The sequence below is a fragment of the Leiobunum rupestre genome, chromosome 5 (assembly GCF_980474605.1).
Source record: "Leiobunum rupestre chromosome 5, qqLeiRupe1.1.hap1, whole genome shotgun sequence".
NCBI classification, from domain to species: Eukaryota; Metazoa; Arthropoda; class Arachnida; order Opiliones; family Sclerosomatidae; genus Leiobunum; species Leiobunum rupestre.
Window position 1 is genome coordinate 38,087,127 of NC_143388.1, and position 20,763 is coordinate 38,107,889.

The following is a 20,763-nucleotide window of genomic DNA, read 5'->3' on the forward strand; positions in this document are numbered from 1 at the left end:
TTTTTAAATGCCTTTTTATATTTTATTTGAATTCAGCCCCTGATTTATCGAAATAAATCAAAATAACTATGTATTATTCTTAGTTTTCGAGATATTAAATATTTATTTATAGCTAGGGAGAACGTCGATGTCGGGACTTTTATGCGTTTCTCTAAATCTACCCGTTGATACCCCCGGGGCCCCGGTACGCTAAGTCTTCCCCATTTTAAAAATAATCGAAGCGTCTCTTCTCGGGTATTTCATTGGCTCCGTAAAATTCACCGCTCCGAGGCAATTAGCCTTTCTATAAAGTCATTTCACTTGCCGAAATTGTTTTATTGTATCGCTTTCGTACGAGTTCAGTTCAGTTTTGAAGGTTATATCTTTATAAAAAGTGCAACTCGTCGAATTTTAATTCGTGTCTCGTTCAACTTGTTAAAATATTCCACGCGCTCTTTCATATTTTAACGTAAAAGGCTTATGCATTTTTGTTTATTTCAGGGAGCATGCGCGAAATTGCTCGAGCCCGTTTACGATAAAATATCAAGACGCGCGTGGAAGTTGAATAAAGCTGAGTAGTATTGTAAAGACGAAAATTTTCTGTGTTTTTCCGAATATATTCTTTGCAAAATAAAATCAAGCGGCATTTTCGCCTCATTTTTTAGAATCTGAAAGTAAAACTAAACCTTTAGACTATTTTAAACTGATAAATAATGTACCACAATTAATGTTTTGTAGAATGTTTACTTATATTAGACATTTTCTATCGACAAAAAGTTAAAAACATTAAAAACCCTTAAAAAGTAATTTATGGTTTCAATTTTTAATTTTCCGATTTCTGGAAATTTTTCCGCATTTTATTTTTCCGGAAAATTAACAACACTAAGACAGAGTTTCCAGTGAAACAGACATTGGCTATGTTTTGTCTACCCTCCCCGCGCGCGACTTTAGGGGAAAAGGTGTCCAACGTGCCCGCCGCTTGTCGCGACATAATCATTATTCTTAAATTCTTAAATATAAATATATAAATTCTTGGTATAGCCTTGTTCCTAAAATTACCTCAGATTCGCACAAATAATTATCGTGTTTTGTATTGTAAAAACACGAAATTTTTATTTTCTAATAGACCCATGTTGAAAGTTGGGGGGCCGAAAATTAACATTTTTACCTGGCAACTCAGCATTTGGACGGAACATCTGTTTCCTTACTTCCGCCTGTATATTTCAATGGCGGTCACGTGGTTCGAAACGTCACAAACAGGATGTTCCGTCCACAGGTCTCACTTAAGCCTCGTCTGCGGCCCCTCTTTTGTTATGGGTCTATTCATCGATTTTTGTACAATTACTGATATAATTTAATGAAAAAGACGGTATTCCCAAAATGCAATTCAATTTTAGCGATGGGTTATTGTTATCCCCCCACTAGGTCTCAGGCGAGACGACTTTCCGTGCGTGGCACTTAAGAGAGAGGGGGTACTGTCTCGGCGGGGAACTCTTGACTGCTGCTTTGCGAGCTGTCAACGCCGTCTATCCTATGGTGCATAGGCATTTTTGGCTAGGGAGAAGAACTTCGAGAAATAGATGGCATCTGAAAAATTACTCTTCATTTCATTATCTTCTGTTAGTGTGAATTACTTAAATAATCAATCTAAAAATATTTCAATTACTATTTGGGTTTGCTCGGGTTTACTTTAAGTTTTAACTGTGTCAACCTTCGTTTTAACCAATGACTATCGTTACAAATCAATTTAAAATTTCTGAACCGGAAAGAAAAAAGTTTTAATTATTTTTCTTCCATTACACAGGCTATCTGGCGAAACGTCCAACGTTTAGGCTTGGAGAATGCCTATAAGGCTCGGCAAGTGGAAGGCCCAAATGGGGCCAAAAAAATCATATAGAGATGATGACCTTGGCATTAATTCCAGTACAGGAAATACAGGGAGCGGTTAATATGCTGAAAGTAAAAATTAATGAAGCTGTGGAGAGGAATGGAAATTTAATTCAGTTATACCAGCTTCATCATTATTTTGTCAACACGTGGATGAATCCGAGCGTCTACGGGGCAAACGTATTCTCGGTTTTTGGCCACGAAAGAAGAACCAATAACCACCAGGAATCATTCCACAATAGAATTCGAGAACATGTTGGAATTGCTCATCCAAATTTCTTCAGTTTTTTAAGTATAAGTTTATATTTTTTATTTTTTAAACCAATTTTAAATTTAACTAATTGTAAAAATTCACCGAAAGCCTGAAAGAAATAGAATAGAAATATGTTGGCAGGAAAATATATTCGCCGAAGAAAAACCACAATTGACTGAAACCGTTTAGAATTTGGTTTAACTTCATTGTCAATAACTCATTCTGGGCTTAGGTTCATTACGAAGAACAAACTACTATCAACTAAACAATGAAATCGAACAAACTGTGTTTTCACCAATCTTTTTGTCGGGTTTCGTCTTATCGGGAAAACAACAATTTTTTCAGTGATTAATCGGCATTCTACTATCGGTTGTTTTTTATGTCGCTATCGGAGAATATAATCGGTTGAAAATTTAATTTTTAAACGGTTAATTATAACAAATAAACACGCACAAACAAAAATTTTCATGTATAAATAGACGATTTTCGTGGACCCGATAATTATTCTTTGCTATTGTTTTACTACATTTCAGATTCAAATTCCCTAACTTTTCTCGGTTTACCCTGACTATTTTTACAGATTTTCCCTGGCTATTACTAAGCAATTTATTTTTAGTGCATTTTATTTCAGCTTATATTTTAGTATAAAGGTGTCTCCTCAGGGTATTTTTGAATTTAGTTGTAATGATAACCAAACCATTTATGAATGTTACGGTCTTTCTTTTTTTTCCCGGGGGGGGGGGGGGGGTTTGTGCGCTTTTGGCTCTATTCGCTTAATAATCTTGCCCTCCGAGGTACTATGTAACCTAGGAGGGTATTTACAATCACCGTGTCTGTCTGTGGGTCTGTCTAAACGCTAAAAAAGGTTGGGTTAAATATTCTGGGTAAGATTTATTTTTACCCAATTTGAATTAATTTTAACCCATTTTGGGTTGTTCTAAAACTTCTGGGTTATTTTGAAAGGGTTATGTGTTTGGGTTATTTGCCGGATTTGCCTTATTGCCCAACTTGAGTAAAATGTACCCAAAAACTGGTAAAACTCCATTATGTCGGCTGCTAAACGTTCTGATTGTTTGAATGTTGAGTGACTTTAGAAGAAGGAGAACGGATGTTTAGAGAAAGCCCAAAAGGATCTTTAAAGTTTTTTTTATCTCACGAAGAAGATGGCCTAATTTCAATCGAAGGATTTGTAATTCAGTCAAGCGCACCAAGTGGGGAACCACATTCCTTAAAGCTAGTATTGAAATTGGAAGATAAAAAACAGGTAATTCAAAGTGTCAACTGCTCCTGTAAAAGCGGGTAAATGTTTTTATTTATAATCATTGCCTGTGGTGTGATGAAGAATAAACATCATATCCCAAAAATGTAAGAATAATAATAATTAGCAAAGCAACCCTTAGTTAAAGTATTGATTGAGGCATAGCAGTTAGCTATTTTTAGTACCATGTTGCTCAAGCTTCACTGGGTTTCCAGCGGCGCTGAAAATACGAAAATGGGAACTTCTGCTGATGCATACAAAATCTCCATAGACAAAGTTTGGTCAACCGTCCAAGATTGGCTTTTTGAGTTTTTAAGCGCCTTTGGAAACCCAGAGCTTGTGTAAGCGATATCTGCCTCCTTAAGCGCAGTAACCCTAAAATATTTAAAATTATTTTTTAGAAACTCTGGATTTTGTAAACACAGTGTAGCAGGTCTATTTTACATAAATCGGTATGAAGAGTTAGACCAGCTCCCTAATGAGATCTCTTGTACACAAAACCTCAAAAATGGGGAAAAATGAAGGCTAACGTGCAAGGTCACTATCATTCACAAAAAATTAAAGATTTAGATTGCGTTAGAAAAGTTGTGAAACCTGTTTTTTGCATTACCAGCTTAGAAAATTGTGAAGAACGAATTTTATCTAGTCTCCCTTACAAGCCAATGTGTGCAAGGCATTTACCCCCTAGTCTAAAAGAATTTGTTAATTGGAATGCAAAACCAAAAAAAAACTTAGTAGGTACAGGAACTGTATCTAATATTCCAACTATAGAAGAAAATGGGGAAATTATTGACAATCCTACTAAACGGCGCCAAATTGACCCGTCTGATTTGGACATAAATAATTTTATTGGTAACCTTTTAGGGGATACCATTAATGTTCCAGCACACTACGAGAACAATTTTACTCCTAACATGTCAACTGAAGAAGCCCAGTTCTTTAGGGAATTTGTTCAAGTAGATTTAGAAGAAGCCAAAATGCACGCTCAGTTAGACCAAAAATCAGACGAGTGGAAACAGGGAAGAAAAGTGCGATTAACTCGAACTACTTTTAAGAAGATTTTGTTATCCAAAAATAAAGCAAATACTGCTTCAAAACTTCTAGAAAATAGTTTGTCTGGTAGAGAACTAAATGTGCCATCGGTAGTCTACGGGAACAAAATGGAGAAAGTTGTTCGGGCCAAATTTTCGTGGCTTAAAAAAGTACAAGTATTGGAATATGTCCTCTTAATTAACTTAAAAAATCCATTTCTAGCTTTTAGTCCAGATGGATTATATATGGAAAATGGAGAGATAAAATTACTCGAGATTAAGAGTCCTTATGTAGCAAAGAAAATAGCAATTGAAGATGCTGTCGCTCAAAACAAACTAAACTTCTTGAAAATTGGAAAAGACGGAATTTATTTACCAACTAACGATTGCAAAGGCTACTATGCACAAATTCAGCTTGGCCTTTATGTGTTAAACATAAAAACATGCTCATTTTTCTTGTATTCTCCAAAGGGCTATCTTTTAATTGATATTCAAAGAGACGTAAATTATTTGAAACAAAACATAGTCAAATTGTGCAATTTTTATTTCAAATTATATTTACCATTACTAGTCAAGAGTAAGTGATTTTTAAAACAAAAAAGTTCCTATTTTGCACTGTGCCAATTAGTATTATATAAAAAAAAGTAAAATGAATTTGATCAATTAATGTTATAAATGAATTTTTACTTGAAGTCTTATTTATAATAAAAGATTTTTAAACTTATTTGATAAAAATTAATAAAATAATCACCATCGTCATTAAATAAGAATAAGTCATCAAATTTATCATCGGCTAGAATTGGTTTTAGTAAATTTACTAATCCACATATGACCTTCAGAATTTCATCACAGTAGGGAACTAAATAAAGGTCAAATTTATCATTTAAAATTTTAAATAATTTGATTCTTTGAATGGTTCTCTCCACGTGAACACGAGCGGATGCAATTTTTTGATTTTTTACACTTTCTTCCTTACTAATTTTTTTTTCTCAAAAATGGAGGGATGTGTAGAGCTATTCCATTGGCCGCACATTCATCTTCAATAAGGAAGCCTAAATTTAAGTTGAAATGAGTTTTAAAATATTTTTTTTTAACATATTACACTTTTATGCATACCTTTGTCAACCATAATTCCATCAATAAATTGTTCACAAAGATTTATGACCCCACTCTCAATGGTGACTTCCTTGTCACTTACTTTTCCACCCCAGGGGTCGCTAACGAGCGTGATCATGCCAGAAGGTGAAATTCCAATGAGAATTTTTATTGTGTGAGTTCCTTTATAATGGCTGTAGGTTGCCACTCTGTCGTGAAATGTGTTGGGCGTTAATGTGAACTGCCATATTTCTTGGATTTGTTTTGATTTTGATCACCACTATACGCTGGAAAACCAAGCTGCAGGGGTAGCGACGGCAGCGCCACCTAAACCCGTTTCGCTAGCGAATTGGTTCATTATTTTAACGTTTACTTGCCAAATAGTCAAAACTAAAACTTTTTGGCAAATGTCAGGAACTTTTAATGTTCCAGAAACGGTTTAGTTTTTGTTTTAAATTCCAGAAAACAACCATTGAATTAAATGGTAATTTTTAATTATTCTAATTCTTAATTTAGTTATAAGCAGTATGCACTTACATACTTTAAAACATTGCAGTATGTACTAAACTAAATTTTATGCATTTCCTATACGTAATAAGGCTTAAACAATAATTAATTAACGTAATTACGTAAATTAGTTCATGGCTTAAAGTTATTTTTTAAAGTGTTTAGGCCTTGTTTGATTATTGTGTGAACATGTTTTTTACATCCAAACATCAGTAAAGTTTTACTCAGGTCTAGTTGTTTAAAAATATATGCTTATATCAGAAATACATGAACCGAAATTATCAGCGACGACTTTTTTTTTGGGAGGCATTTCCTTAGACACTCAGGGGGAGGGTAGAAATAGCGATCTTAATAAATTTCAGCCCTCCCGACACTAAGAAAAAACGCGAGTGCATGATGGGTAGATTAGGGCGCCATCTAGCAAAGAGAAAAAAAAGGAGCCGCGAAAAAAAAAACATCGTCTGCATATTCTACGGTCTGCAAGGCTCAGTAGAAGTTTATTGAAGGAAGATATTGAGCGTTACACGTGCGTTGTTAGTTGCCACTATGGAACATGTAGATAAACTAACTCATTATTTAAAGAAAGTTAATCGTCCGTTTGTTTTAGGCAGAAAAGAGTTGTATTTAGAACTGTTAGCTTCGGAAAATATGAATAAATATTTGGTAAATCTCCTTACAATTTTTCAAAGTCTTAAAGAAAAACATAAGCCTGCAGTTCCCAAAAACCGTGGAAGACCAAAAAAGAAGATAACAGATGAGGAAGTTGAAAGTGTAGGATCTAGTCAAATAAATAAATCAAAAGTGAGAACCAACAAAGCTATGGCCGAGTTAACTGTTACCTATTTTAATGAAGCAAGAAAGTTACGAGTGGGTTTTGGTACAACTGGTCATGACAAATCAATGTTATTAAACATAGTTTCATCTGAAACACTAACTTTTTGCAAATTATTGGAGAAATTCCCCCAAAAATTGGAAGAGACAATGATCAATGATGTTGGTGATGATTTTGAGAATCATTTTGATTTTATAAACCTGGTGGAAGAAACAGACTCGGCTTTATATAGGCTTGGGGGTGGTTGTCTTGGTGAAATTTCTCGTAAAACACGAGTAACAAGTACTCAACTTAAACATTCCTTTAAGAAGAGGAAACTAGATGAAAATCTATGGAAATGTACCGCAAGCATCCGTATGAACAATTGTGAGAAAAAAGACCTCCCTATTGACTTGAAAATTCGAGATAACGGAAATATGGCTTTCCCAAAAAAAAAGGTTTTCATCCGTTCATTCGATGTATTAATAAAAGAGTGTGTGAGTTTGCTAACAGAAAATCTTTGGCTAAATATGGGTCCAAGATGATTAAGGTAAAGAAAACTTTCCCATTTTTATCATCTTTTTTTATATAGTACCATATTTAAATTCCATGTTTTTTTAGAAATGTGCCGAAGAGAGCTTTGCTCTTCTTGGAAACGATAAGGTCCAAAAGCTCTTTTACGAAGCCTTGCCACAGGATATAGAATGGGAAAAGCTAGGAATTGAAAATTTCTACAAGGAGTGGACCAGAAAAATGGTCCATGCAAGGATTCAGGAATTTGTTTCTAGTAACCTGAAACGAGGAAAAGGAGGCCACACACTCAGAGACCAACTATTTAGCATCAAAGAAAAAAGTGAAAAACAGAGTAATAATACCAGTATGATAAAAGGTTCAATTAAAAAAATAAAGTTAAAAAAAAATAGTCCATTCAAAACAAACCCCAATGAAAAAAAATAAAATGAGAAAAACTGATAGTTCAAACTTAAAAGCAAATTGTGATTTGTTGCAAAAAGCAAATTGTGATAATGATTTGTCCCAGAAAGCAAATTGTGATAACGACTTGTCGCAGAAAGCAAATTGTGATAACAATTTCTCACCTAAATTAAACAGTGATAAACATTCTCTATCAAGTGAACAAAAGTCTCCTTATCATGAAAATAAAGAATCTCCAAAGTTATTGGATATTACTACTACCAGAAATACATGTATTTCCGCTACTACTACCAGAAATTTGCGTATTTCTGGTGCCATAGGAGGTGCTTCCCAGGTTTTGAAAAAACGAACACTTTTAAATGAATTTGAAAATTGTGTTAACAATATCAAAAAATCTTCCAGGAATAGGAAAAAAAATAAGTGGTGATTAAGTTTATCAGTAACCCCGAGCCAAAATTAAATCAGTACAAATTTTTAAAATAAAAATAAATTTTTAATGACATGGCAATTTAATTAGAATTTATGGTATTTCTATTTCATGTTTATATTACAAACATACAAATTTGAGCGCAAAAAATCCAATTTATATAAGCAAATAAGTAATTAAATTAAACGTTTGGTGACCAATTAGATATAAATCCTTTTTTGACATTTTAATTTTGAGTTACAATATTTGTTATGGGAATGTATTTGGTACTTTTTGGTATATCTAAGTGTTGCAATTTTCATATTAAGCGTACAACTAATTTATTCTTAAATTTACAAAAAAATTGAATTTTAGTTAACTAAGTTTCATCATCATACAGGTAACTTAATACTATGATTGCTGAAGTATGTAGGCAAACTATTTTTCATGGTGTATTTATGGAAGAGGTATGCCAATTACCAACCTCATCCGGAACAATTATGTAAGGCTAGATGACCATAGTAGTTTATACTCATTACATCAGGTAACATTCGTAGTGTAGCTAGTGTTATTTTTGGTTAGCTGTTAAATCGGCTTCATTTATTAAAATCATCTGATCACGGTGGTATTTGTTTGAGCTATTTTTTCCCTGTACATTCCTCCTAATTGTTACAGCTTTCCTTCCACTTACATATGATGCGCTTGTAATTTTTCCACCAGCCGCATATTTAATTTGGGAGAATAAACTTTCAATTGCACTGCCTGTGATTCTTATAAATGATAAAAAGTAACCTGGGCACAGTTTAAAGAATTCCTTTGCTAAATTCTTAAATCCGTAGTACATAATATGTAGTAAATCCCAAGTTTGCCAAGATATAAATACTTCCTGTTTAGGTTTATTCAAATTTATATCGGGATTGTGTTTTAGAATTTCCTTCAACCAATTTTCAAAAAACAAAAAGCCATCTTCCATAGACTTAAGTACTTTAGAAGTCATATCTTCCACTCTTTGAGCTCTGAGTGTTCCATTTTCAAACAATTGGTTACACGCTCGTAAATAATTATACGTTTCTTTTGCGCTCTTCCTTTTTTCTTGGGAGTTGGTTTTACCATGAGCGAAACCATAAAGTTCACTCAGAACTTCTTCTTGTTGGAGAACTTTACTCGGAGCCACATTACGCCGAATCCAAGCATCTCGCTCCATATAACTTTTTAATAAATGCCTGGCTACCCTCATATGTCCATTTTTGGTTCTATCCTCATCTCTCTTGTGAACATCTTCTATATCTTGCCAACCAAATGACACACCATTTCTAAGAAAATTCTTTGGCCCATCATTCCTAGACGCGTAGAGTTGTCCAACTAAATTTTTTAATTCATGGGATGGGCAAATTATCCAATGTATTAGTCTTTGCTTCTCGGAAAAAGGGTTTTCAAAACTTGGGTCAATTAAAACGTCAGGCAAACCATCAATTCCGGTTTTAAATCCAAAAGCACCATTGACTCCCATTGTTAACTTGATTAAAGCTAGATTTTCTGCCGCACCATCGCAGACTATTCCTATACATTTGAAGTTATACATTTCAAAGGCTTCAAGAGTCTGATATAAAGTGGTAACCAATTTTTTTTGCTGAAATAGATGGGCCGAAGTAAAATAAGGACCAATCACATCCACTCCGGACGTTAAATCCCTCCATAAATATTGAAGAATATAACTGGTAGGAGATGGCGCTTGAGCTGTCGCATCTTTATATATGTCAGTTAATTCTGGCCAATCATTTTGGTCCACGGAAAATCCAACGAACTCATGAGTTTTGCTGTTCCACATTATTTGGTCTATAACTTTTACTTCGTCAAATATGATAATTCCAGTACCCTTTGGAATATGTTCACCTTTAGCATTCTTTTCAACTTTATATTTTTCATATTTCATTTGCTCTTCACCAAGATATTCTTCGTTAACTCCTGGTTTGTGGTTTAGTTTACGAGTTTTTTCTCGTAATGTAGAAACACTTGGTAGATTCAAAATTTTGAAGCTTCTTAAAGCTTCATATGCTGCTGGGCTACGGCTACAAACAGCTAACGCAATCCTTAATGTAACGGCATTCCACTCACGAACGTGAGGAGAGGTCAGAGACTTTTGCTGTTGCGAAAAGAAATCTCGTTGGTCAGCTACATGTTTTTCTTTTGAATAGTTATCCCATGATGCCCTTAGCATGTCTCGAGTTTGATCAGTAGTTGAGGTAAAACTGTCTTCGAGTGTTGAGCTGAATTTTTCATTAATTATTTTCATGATGTTGGACATTTCAGTAGAGCTATCAATATTTAAATTAACAGTTCTAAGCTGCAGTTCAGCTTCCAACTTGGATACCTTTTGCGTTCTAAAGTAGCGTTTAGAAATTTATCTGAATTAATCCCAGAACAAAACACATGTTTCGGTTGCCCAGATATCATTTTTAAGGTACGAATTAATGAATCAAAGTTGACATTTCCATCCTCCTTAATACTAAACTTGAATGGGCATTTAAAAATTATATTCAGAATGCAATGGCCATCTGCCCATAGGAATAGGTTAATAGGTTCTTCGGCAAAGTCTTCACATAAAAGACCGATACTGCGTTTCGTTGTAATGTGCAACACGGATGAACTATTGTACTCTTCTTTCACCTAAAAGTGTAATTGTTAGTACATTGCTATACTTCAATACTAAAAAGGTAGAAAACATACTTGATAGGACAATTCACGTGAAAATTGGAGATCCACAATTTTAGCAACTTGTCCAAATAATGGTGGCCAGCATTCAATTAAGGTTGGCGTACAAGCAACTTTTGTGGAAATTTTCAACTTCTTAGGAGGTTGATCAGTGTTGGTAAAATGATCAGTTGTTTATGCTTTTGAATTTAAAGGTAATAACTAGCACTGGGTACTAACATTTACAGTTTTAATCAAAGGCTTAGCGAAAACCTTTGTCAATTCCTTTGCACTATCTTTTCCTAACAAATTACAATTCACCGATTTATGCTTGGCAATAGGTTTCTTTTTTAAAAACATATTACACTGAGTTGAAACCGCTTTACTCAACATGTTGAAGAAATAAGTTGCAAAAATTAACTAATTTAAAATCAAATGATCTTGAACTTGAAATTTTGTTTACACCGACCTCAAACGATACTTCGTGAAGTTTTTATTTAGTCAGTCTTTTCTAGAAGATTTACGAAGCAAGCGCTAGGTGGCGTATTCAATCGCGCTCCGTGTTGCCAGGCAAAATCAAGCAAGTTTCCGGTTTCCCGAACGCCATCTAGTGATGACTGAGTCGGAATTCGGAAATAAGTGGCTGTTGTAATTCGAAAATCCTGCCATATTTGGCCCCTCATATTTTGATAAATTTTAACGATTCTAGGAAAGTATATGTTTAATATTAAATAATTATATATATTATACTAATTATGAACTTAGTACGTATAAAAATAAGTACTTACTTTAATAACCACACTATATATGATAACGGTGAATAAATATTCCAGGATATTTACTACGACGACCACGTGTATTATTTTTGAAAACTGTCCCTTAAAAATTTGCTCCCAAAATGACGTAGGTCCGCGATCGCGCGTTTTTCCAAATAGGGGGCAATATTGATCGGGTGTTAGCGCTGTTGGACGGGTTTTTCGCATTAAGTCATGTCCTGGATTTATCATTATTTGGCCCATGGTGTACGAGAGATAGGTCGCTGATAATTTCGGTTCATGTATTTCTGCTTATATGAATACAAAATGTGAACTGGTTGGAAGTTCTTGAAATTAGTGACAGGAATTGCTCTTAAATCAAGGCAATTACTATGTTGTCATTAATGTGTTCAGTTTACAGGCAATAAATTAATCAACGAGTTTCTTGCTATAAGCATTTGAAACTCGCAATTGACAAACAAAGTTCTTGTAAACGGAGAGTAACATTTGATTTCTTCACATTTGGCAAGCTAAATATTTGAGGGAAAGGTGAAACTGATATTGTTTCTGGACAGAAATGTGGTTCTGTATTTTTGAGAGTATGAGTGGAATTGGTGGAATTTTGACCTTTATAAGTTAATATCTAACAGATATCTGGGAAAAAATTTCAACTTATTTTAGCGAAACAGAGAAATATAGCTAATTTTCAAAACATATTTATTTTCTTGAAGTTATGGATAGGATGAGTGCAATTGGTGGAATATTGACCTTTACGAGTTAATATTTAACAGATTTTTGGTAAAAATATCAACTTATTTTAGCAAAACAGAGAAATATAGCTAATTTTAGAAACATATTTGGTTGTTTTCTTGAAGTTATGGATAGGATGAGTGCAATTGGTGGAATTTTGACCTTTACGAATTAATATTTAACAGCTATTTGGTAAAAATGTCAACTTATTTTAGCGAATCAGAGAAATATAGCTAATTTTCAAGCCTTTTTTGTTTTTTTTCTTGAAGTTATGGGTAGGATGAGTGCAATTGGTGGAATTTTGACCTTTGCTAATTAATATATAACAGATTTCTGGAAAAATTAAAACACTTGATTTTTTCACATTTCATGCATTTGGCAAGCTAAAAATTTTAGGGATAGGCAAAACTGATTTTTTTTTCTACAAAGAAATGTGGTTCTGTATTTTGGAGTAGAATTGGTGGAATTTTGTCCTTTAATAGTTAATATATCACAGATTTCTGGAAAAATTTCAACTTATTTTAGCGAATCAGAGAAATATACCTCATTTTTAAAAATGTAAAAGTGGTAATGTTTTTGTAAAATCTGTCTGAAGTCTCATTATACATAAAATCATATTCTATGACTATTTTGGACAATCCATAGAATTTAATATTTAAGGTCCTTCTGAACTCAAAAATATATAAGCTTAAATAAATAATGTTTTGTGGTTCTTTAGGTGTAAAAATTTTGTATTACAATTATTTTATATTTAATGACTATTATGGTCTAGAATATTTTTCAGAAAATAAATATTTCAATATTTCAATATTGAATTCTATGTCCTTAATTAATTGTGACAAAACACATGTTTTTCTAATTTGGTTAATTTAGTAGTATGTTCCAACAATAAAGTAGCTCGTACAACATTGAGGTTTGCCCTATTGCTGATGAACCACCTATTGGGAAAGGGATAAATAAACTAGTTATCATCACTATATCATGGAGAAAAGGTTTCTCCATGACTATATAACATAAATAAAGAAATATTAAGAACCACTTTGTTTACGTAATACAAATTTTAATTAAAAACAAATTAAAATCGACGACTAGTTTCGCTCTCTATACAGAGATGATGATGCCTCTGTATAGAGAGCGAAACTAGTCGTCGATTTTAATTTGTTTTTAATTAAAATTTGTATTACGTAAACAAAGTGGTTCTTAATTTCTCTTTATTTACCTTATACGTAAGTAACCGTCTTAGATCATTACTATATAACATTCCAAGAATATTCTTCGTAAACCCTCATTTTTAAATAACCCTTTATCCTCTAAGACATGACCACCTTTATGTTAGGTGAGAATAGTATCAGACTACGTATACTCTATTTCCACTGGGATAAATTTCGTAATTTTGAGATTAATCTTTCCGGATAAATGTTTTTGTTATTTAGCTTAAGACCAAAATTTGGGACTCGTGTAAAACAATCTGTGATAAGAAGATTTTCATAGTTTTAAAAACTGTTAGTAAAATTTTCGAGTTTAAAATCAAATTCCATAAGTTTGTGAATTATTATTGTATATTTAAAGTACTAAAATAAAGTGTTTTTTACATTTAATTTCGGAAGTTAATGGCTACTTTTTAGATGCACGATGCAATTTTAATTCTTAAAAACGTTATTTGACAAAGCCGTAACTGTTGCAGAGGACTATAAATACCCAGGTAGTAGGCTTAATTGTAGATCTTGCCCAATTAATTTGGTCAAATGTCCAATTTTAACCATATAATTGGATAGTTTCAACTACCCAAATCTTGGGGTAAAATGAAATTATTAACCATAAAATTGGGCAAAAGTCGCATTTGACTAAAATTTTTGGGTAAGTAAACTATACCTTACTTTTGGGAAGTCTGTACACCGATTACGCCGGATTACGCTTAGATTAGCACTGCCAAAGGCAGGGACTGCAAAGATTACGCGTAATCCCATTAGTACAGTCAAAGGTACGGCTCTGTACACCGATTACGCGGAGTGATCAGCCCCTCGCTTTTGGGTTAAATAAAAAAAACAACTATTAATTTTGGGTCATTAAATAACTGACCCATTTTCTGGGTTATTAAATAATTGAACCATTTGTTGGGTTATTAAATAATTGACCCATTTTTGGGTTATTAAAATGCTACCCAACCGCTTGGGTAGTTTTCCATTGACCCAAGCATGTGCATTTTTTTAACCCCATCTTGGGTTGTTTCAAGTTTACCCAAGTTTCTTGGTAGGTGCAATACTGACCCAGATTTTGGTTAAAAATTAACCCAATTTGGGTAATTTTTAACCCAACCTTTTTTAGCGTGTAGGCTGCGAACGCGTTCGCTTTTTCGGGGCAAAGTGTATTCACTGCGTTCGCAGTTTCTTGGAATTAGGGAAAAGGCTTTTTTTCAAAAGATCTTTCTTTTTGTCATTGGGTGTAGTAAAAATTTTCCAATTTGCGTTAGTATCAGGCGGGATTCGAACCAAGCCCTCCTGCACGACAACTGAGCGTTCTACCGCAGAACCATGGGCACATGTTAAACTACACTGAAAATTAGAAACAGTTCCGAGGAGAGGTATATTTTGTCTTGCCAACTTGTTAAATTTGGAAGAAAATAAAGAGTAATGGCAGTGCTACGTCACACTACGTCACCCATGCTTTTTCGGATTCATAAAAAAATTCGCGTCCACAATAGCGGCCATGGCTAAAGCTACAGAGTGCTACTACTCTATAGTGCAAGGCAAAACATAGTTCCTTTTTATAACTATTACTATAAGTAACTGATTATTCAGGTACAATGTTTTTATGAAAAAGATGGATCCTCCTGTTGTAGATTAATAGATATATTATATACTTCTGGTCTACTTCTTTGGGATTGAAAAAAAATAAGTCAAAAATTTAAGTGATCAGAATCGTATATCTTCGAAATAAAGCAAGGAATCTAAATTTGTAGAAAGATAAAAAGTGACTAATTTCTTCCTTATTATCGACGTGGGAGAATGCGTCGTGACGCAACTTTCCCTACCGACAGGCAAATATTTAACGGTCAAAAAGGCGCATTCGTGAATTGAATTAATTGATAAAAAGTGACTAATTTCTTCCTTATTATCGATGTGGGAGAATGCGTCGTGACGCAACTTTCCCTACCGACAGCCAAATATTTCACGGTCAAAAAGGCGCATTCGTGAATTGAATTAATTGATAAAAAGTGACTAATTTCTTCCTTATTATCGACGTGGGAGAATGCGTCGTGACGCAACTTTCCCTACCGACAGCCAAATATTTCACGGTCAAAAAGGCGCATTCGTGAATTGAATTAATTGATATATTTGTAGTAGTAAAATTTAGAAACAGTAAAAAATATTAAAAATAGGTAAAAAGATTAATAAAACCAATTCTTAAACACAGTTTTAAAATGCAAATTATATCTTACAAAAATGCTATACCTCAATTAACTATGAACCGCGTGAATGTAGTTTTTATTACGTCTTACATGTTTATAATTAGTATGATTAATTTTCAACTGTGACAGATGATAGCAGACGTTGTTGAAAATGTGCTTGAATTAAAATTAAATAATGCTAATTAAAATTATCAGTTAAATCTAGTGTTAATTAATATTGTGTTAATTTAGTTTTATGGGCACTGGCCCGGGGGCAAATAAATTTTAAACTTTCAGTCTAATTAAAGTTAAGAGAGCGGGTCTTGTTAGATTCCCTAGAAGAAACCCCTAAAGTTCTACAGACGCCAGATTAAAGCTATTTGACCATGACTGGATTAATTTTTGGAAAGAGCTACTGGGCTGTCATGCGTTTTTTCCCCAGCTTGTATAGTACCGAGGGGTCCGAAACTCGCCTAAAATACGTACGAAATTTGAAATCTTCATTCTTCAAATCATTTCATCTAGATTTGAAGATTTACTCCATATTTATAAATTAATAAAGTTACAAAAATGTAAATATATTTCATGTGATTTAAAAATTTCAATTAGATTCGATCAAGATTTGAAAATTTTAAAAGAAATTTCCTCGTGATTCAAAAATGACATTAATATTCGAACGTGATTCTAAAATTCTAATAATATTTGTTCGTTATAGTCACCCTAGGAAAATTTTCCAGGAAGTTCGCCAGTTTTAAATTTTCAATTCTTTGACCTGTACGAAATTTGAAAGGGTGTAGGACCCCTCGACCCCGAGATTTATCTTTTTAACGAAATAAGAATAAAGCATGTTCATTAGGACTCGCAGGGCCGCGTTACCGCCAAGGCAATATAGGCAATTGCCCGGATTTAAGGTTCGAAAGGTTTCCTAATTTCCTTATACAGTTCAATTTAAGGATATAGCTTTCAGATCTATAGCAAAACGGGCCAAGCAAGGACGGTTTCAAAATAATTCTAAATCCTTTTTATATTTTCGGTGAGCCATGGGTAATAAAAAGAATGTTAAATCTGTTAAGACACGCAAAAAAGGCCCGATTTAGTATTGTTTAAACACTACTATATTGTACCCTTTTGTGGGTTTTGTCTTCACATACCCTGAAGCACCAAAATTTATATGATCTTCGAAAAGTTGACAAATCACACAAATCCGACTAATTTTTAAACAGATATAGCGGCTATTTAAAAAGAAAGAAGAAATTAGAAATTAAAGTAAGAATAAAACTAATTAGAAATTAAAGTAAGAATAAAACTAATTAGAAATTAAAGTAAGAATAAAACTAATTAGAAATTAAAGTAAGAATAAAATTAATTAGGAATTAAAGTAAGAATAAAACTAATTAGAAATTAAAGTAAGAATAAAACTAATTAGAAATTAAAGTAAGAATAAAACTAATTAGAAATTAAAGTAAGAATAAAATTAATTAGGAATTAAAGTAAGAATAAAACTAATTTGAAATTAAAGTAAGAATAAAACTAATTAGAAATTAAAGTAAGAATAAAACTAATTAGAAATTAAAGTAAGAATAAAACTAATTAGAAATTAAAGTAAGAATAAAACTAATTAGAAATTAAAGTAAGAATAAAACTAATTAGAATTTTGTGAAATTATTACTATAATGCAATACGTTTTATAATAGGAAAATAAAATAAGTACATGTATGGGGCCCTGTTCGGAGAGTTTGCCTAGGGCCCGGAAAACAGATGACGCGGCCCTGATTAGGAGGTTCGAGACAGTATCCAATGGACGCAAATTAATTTTAATCAACATTTTTACTAATAGTATACGAACCAGCGAAACTGTCAAATAATTTTCTTTGCCTCGTTAAAGCACTTTAAAGTGGGTGGTTTCTCATCGTTTGGAAATCAATAAAAATTGTCTTATCTGATGATATATTTTTATTTAATAAAGGGTTAAAAAAAATTAGCAATTGAAGTTAATTACAACATCAGTATATGAAAATACTCATCCACAAAAATAAATTCACCTTAGCTCCACTAGTAACATTCGGCCAGTATTTCAGACGTTTGTAGTAAATGTTAACGAAATCAGGCATTTCAAATCAAACATTATAATTATTGCCTTTATTTAAAATAACTATCAGCAAATGTATTTACATGTAAACCCCCAATGAATCTGTCTAAATGCTTCCGACATACTGGACATAACCTCTGCGTATCCAATAAATATTCCGCGCACTCCTGACAAACTGAGAGATGTTGGCATGGCATGGCTAAATTATTTTTTTGGTTCTACCTGGCAAACCACACAAAGCATATGCATATTTTGAATTGCTTCAGGCCCAAGCCTTACAACTGGGGCGTGTGGCAGTGGAATTTCTGGATGTGTAATACCTAAATGAAACTCATGGTCGTCTGCTGGAACGCTAAAATCATCTGCTTCCAAGCCAAATGACACAACAGCCGGTTGTCCAACACGTGCTACAGTGGCTTCGTGAATGGCGGTAGGTTCTAGAGGAGCTTCGGGAATGGTGACCGGTTCTGCAGTAGCATCGCGAAGCGAGAGAGGCTCTGTCGCTTCAGGAATAACCACATGCTCTTCAGGAGCTACAGAATTGACAGCTCACACTCAACGTGGACCGTTTACTAAGTTGATTAACGGTAAATCGTCATCCGATTCATCGGGAGCAGTCTGAACTCTTTCAACAAATTCTGTTGGGACTCGGTGGGACATTTGTAATAGAAATCTTTCAACAGTGATTTCTCCTGATTTGTCTTTTTGCGATGCTTTCGGAAGTGAGTTTACCCTCTTCTGGTCTCCGGATTAACCAATGCGTGTGGAAATCTCCTCTGGTCGCGCGGTAAGCTACAAAGAATCAGGTTTGGGGTTGGGCACTCTTCCGCCACCGTCCATGGCTACCCATTTAAGATGACGGTTTTTCCCCATCGCTGTTGGCCTTATTTTGGGTGCTCACATTTGTGCTACACACGTAGAACAGCGCACTCATGGTTTAAGTTGTAAAAGAAGCTCAAGTTGGATTTCGCGGCACGGTGCTGTTAAAGATTTGCTGAAACGCGCTCTCGATTCTGCTGGTACCCCGTCAATGCCCTTTGTCCGGTGGAAAGTCTCTCGTGTGTGATTTAACTTGTACTGACTGTCATTGGCTTCTTCTTCCTCAGCCTATTTCTGAGCCGCTACCCTTGCAATTTAATTACGGTGGCTCGGAAGATCTTTTTCTGTTCACGGCTTTGGCCATCGAAACTCTAATCTCTTTCGGTCGTATGGTTTGACCTAAGTATACTCTATTGGTCGACGTAATCGGGGGTCAACTGGCGTATCGCGTTTTGCCACGTTCCAACTGCAATGCTATCGCCGTCCAAAGAGGCCTCATGGCCTCGGTTTTGAAGACGTACTCTCTAGGGGCCTCATTGGAGGATTGTTTTTACAATTTAAACTAAGTGGTTCATCGGCTGTAACCCTGAGATTTATTAACAGTGTTGATAGTGTATAATTTCTAAGGTGACTAACTTGAAAAACCTCTTAATTACAATATAATATATTTCAGGCCATCTTTTAAAAAAGCTTATTAAATCCTATATAAAACTACTTTGAGAATGTTTTTTAGACAGGGTAAAAACCGAACCTCTTTTGAGGGAGTGAAATGTCAACCAGTTTATTACATTTAAAATGAAACGCTAGGGGGACATCCGGCGTTATTCTTTCAAAACATGCTTATACCTCCACTTAATATTAATCGGACCCAAAAAATAATGAAAATGTCCCAAAAAACTATTAAAACGACTAAACAATTAATTGAGCACAAAAAGGTTTTAAAGTGTCCAAAAAATTAAATTAAACTATCCAAAAAAACAATTATTTTGAAAAAAAAAACATTTATTGTACCAGTAACGCTTTTTTAGCATTTGCCGGACGTCCTCTTCGTTTTTGACCAATAGGAATTGCTTTAGCCTCAGCTGGAACAACAATCAGTTTCTTAATTATGGCCAATCCCATTACATGTTGACTGCATATGTTTTTAGAAATATTGAACACGTACACTCTGTTCAAAAAGTCTTTGCCCGTGGGAGATTTCGAACATTTTCGCCCGTCATTTCTTGTATAGTTGCATCAAGTCGAAGCGGACATCGGTAATAGATTAATAAAATGTTTAGCTACAAATTGGCCAAAATCATTTTCTGGGTAGACTTATAATTTGGCCTATTTTGGCCTAAAAGAGGGGGTGTCAACTTTTTTATTTTTGATCTCAGGTCATTTTAAACCCGATTTTCGTGTTCTACGGGGTTGATTTATATTTAGAAAGTGTTGGAAGGTTAACATAAATATTTTAATGTGCTCGTTTGCGAAACGAACAGGGGTGACACCAGAAAATATTTATGTTAACCTTCAATTTGTTACATATTTAGAATTAAACAAAAAAGATTACTGCTAGGAACTATAGATGGCGACAAAACCCATCAACATTTATTATTTTAAATGGTTTGGTGAGATGTTTAGATATTTCTCAATGTCTGTGAAAACGTCTTTGGTGAATATCTTTTGAACCAATGCGTCGAATTGAATAATTCCAACACTTTCTAAATATAAACCAACCCCGGAGAACACGAAAATCGGGTTTAAAATGACCTGAGATCAAAAATAAAAAAATGACACCCCTCTTTTAGGCCAAAATAGGCCAAATTATAAATCTACCCAGAAAATGATTTTGGCCAATTTGTAGCTAAACATTTTATTAATCTATTACCGATGTCCGCTTCGACTTGATGCAACTATACAAGAAATGACGGGCGAAAATGTTCGAAATCTCCCACGGGCAAAGACTTTTTGAACAGAGTGTACAAGAGCTATCTCTCCAGTCGTTATTGTTCATTGTAACCCAATCCATAAGCAATTCTGGTTTTCAACAAACGGGTCGAAAGTTCGAAAGTTTATTTTTTTACAACTCTTTATTTATTAATGTCCGTATCTTTAATAGCAGAGTGATG